This window comes from Erinaceus europaeus, chromosome 15, assembly GCF_950295315.1.
Source record: "Erinaceus europaeus chromosome 15, mEriEur2.1, whole genome shotgun sequence".
NCBI lineage: Eukaryota > Metazoa > Chordata > Mammalia > Eulipotyphla > Erinaceidae > Erinaceus > Erinaceus europaeus.
The window spans coordinates 61281913-61285026 of NC_080176.1; positions in this window are offsets into that span (position 1 = coordinate 61281913).

Sequence of the window (3114 nt, forward strand, 5' to 3'; positions counted from 1 at the left end):
AATTGGCATAGTGCACCAAAGTAAAAGACTCGGGTGGGTGGGGAGAATACAGGTCCAAGAAGGATGACAGAGGACCTAATGGGGGTTGCACTGTTATATGGAAAACTAGGAAATGTTATGCATGTACAAACTATTGTATTTACTGTCGAATGTAAAACCTTAATTCCCCAATAAAGAAATTTTAAAAAATGAAATAAAATCTTTAAAATAAATAAATAAATATTTATTTATTTATTACAAGCTTTGTACATGTGGCAACAACTGTATTGTAAACCATTAACCCCTCAATTAAATTAAAAAAACCAGTAATATGAAGGTCAGTAAATGTTGTTTATAAGAGAATTAATGTTACTAATAACCAAAGACATTCAAAGAGACAACAGACATAATTTTTCACCCAGAAGACTGGGAAAGATTGAAAATATCTTTCCTGGTTAAGCACACACACAACAATTCACAAGGATGCAGGTTCAAGCCCCTGGTTCCCACCTGCAGAGGGGAAGCTTCACAGGCAGTGAAGCAGGTCTGCATGTGACTCTCTGTCTCTTTCCCTCTCTGTCTCCTCTCCTCTCTCAATTTCCCTCTGCCTCTATCCAATAATAAATGAATCTATTTAAAAGAGAGAATCCCTCACCAAAGGTAGACATGCTCCCTATGCTTCATAGGCAACAACTGGAAAGGGACCTGTGAGATACAGATCTTCTACCAGACAAGCAGGGCAGGCTAGGCTGAGGTCCAGGTATTCTGATTTTACAACTTGTTGCCTACAACTTTACAAAGGAATGTAAAGGAATACCTATGAATCCCATGGGGGCTTCAGTGGCAGTCTGCCTAATGCTGAAATGTTGAAGTTCACTTTCCCTGGGGGCAACGCCAGGGAGAATCACTCCGTTTATGGGGTATCCCCTTGTCACAATCTGCTCTTCCAATCGCCTCTGAACACCCACAACCTCAACCTTCTGGGCGCTGACCCAGGATGGCCCTCAGTCAGGCATCCGTGAATGCAAAGGTATGGCTAACTGGCCACCTCCCAGGCCCACTCAAGCACAGATCTCTGGTCCTAACCCTCACGTGCCGAAAGCACGATACTAACTCAGATCACCAGGGAGATACAGCACAGAACTGGCACTCGCTCCTGTGCTGGGTGAGTTCATGGCGCTGAAACTGGGACCAAGACTATACATACAATGCAAGACATATGCTTTACCCAGAAGTAGATAGCACAGTGGTTCTGCAAAAAGACTCTCATGCCTGAGGCTCCAAAGTCCCAGGTTCAATCCCCCACACTACCATAAGCCAGAGCTGAGCAGTACTCTGGTTAAAAAAAAAAAAAAAAAATTTAAAAATAATGGGAAGGGACAAAGGAAATCATCTACACTGTCAGACGCAGACAGCATAAAGGAAACTCCAATTTCAATGAGCCACATTAACTCATGAACAGCTTCCCAGCTCTGGTCCTGAAGATGCTCACTGGAATGAACAGTCTAGGAAAGAAAACTATGACAAAAGCTGAGAAGAATGAAAGAAGTCAGAGCAGAAATCAGAGAGACAAAGGATCCAATGTCTAAACTTTTTTAAAAAGACAGTAGAAGGGTTTCCCTGCAGGAAGATAGACGTCAAAGGTCAAAGGGGTGAGCTGGAGGACAGAGTAGAGGAAGTCATCCAAAAAAACAAACACAGAGAAAGAAAAAAAAAAAAAAAAAGAACCAAGACAAATAAAGACTATCTAAGAAAGTTGTGGAACAACAGAAAGAGAAACAACATTATATCATGAGGTGCCAGAAAGAGAAAAGAACAGGAACAGGTGAAAAAACACTAGGTGAGAACTTCCTCCAATTTGAAGGAAGAAAGAGACTCTTAAATCCAATTCGCTCAATGAATTCCAAGTAATAATAATAATAACCAAACCTAAGCTGATCATAGGCACATAATTAAGATGGCAAAAAACTAATAGCAGCTAGAGAAAAGCTAAGTCACCTACAGATGACTTTCATAGGACTATCAGCTGAGCTGGTGAGATACGTGCTGGTTTACAGAAAAAAACTACCATGTGTGAGGCACTGGAAGTCCCAGGTTCAATTCTCAGCACCATCATCAAAGCCAGAGTTGGGCAGTGCTCAAGAAAGAAAAAAAAAAAGAGAAGAAAGAAAGAGGGGGAAGAAGGAAGGAATGGAAAAAAAAAAAAAAGAAGGAAGGAATGAAGGAAGAGAGAACAATAAACATATCAACTGATTTTACAGCAGAAACTGCAAAGGCTAGAAAGGACTGGCAGAATATATTCAAGATTTTATTTTTTTTACATTTTAAAAAATATTTTATTTATTTATGTATTCCCTTTTGTTGCCCTTGTTGTTTTATATATTCAAGATTTTAAATGGAAAAGTCATCCGCCCAAGAATACTCTGCCCAACTAGCTTATCAACCTAGTTTGAAGAAAGAAGAGTTTTTCAGACAAAAATAGCTGAAGGAATTCAATGAACCAGCCCTACAAGAAACACTAAAGGCACTTACATGAAGTAGAAGTACTGAATGGTTGTTTTTCATAAATAAACAAAGCAAGCCTGGATTAAACAAAGTCAGATGAAAACAGATTTCTAGATCAAACCTGCAAAACTGAGATTATCAAATCGAATAAGAGCTGGGATTGGGGAGCCTCAGAGATGAAAGTCATCTTGCATAACCATTATGCTGTCTCCCTAGCTCCACATAATACAGAAGCTGTGGGTGCCCCACTAGGGAAAGATAGAAACAGGCTGTGGGTATGGATCCACCTGCCAATGTCTATGTCCAGCCGAGAAGCAATTACAGACGCAGACCTCCCACCTTCTGCACCCCATAAAGATCTCTGGTCCATGCTCCCAGAGGGATAAAGAGTCAGGACGCTTCCGATGGAGGGAGGGGCGGATATGGCATGCTTTTGCTTTCCACGTAGTTGCCAGAAACAAGTTTTAATGACTTGCTAGTCTCAGCAATCTGGCTTTTGTCATAGATACTCAGCAATTCAACTGCTTCCCTCACCACTGAAGCCAGAGAGGTCTCTGTTCCTCAGCCCCTGGGTCTTCCCTTCTCTCTCCGCAGCCTTCTGCAAGGTAGGTCGACCTACCCCTTCCTATC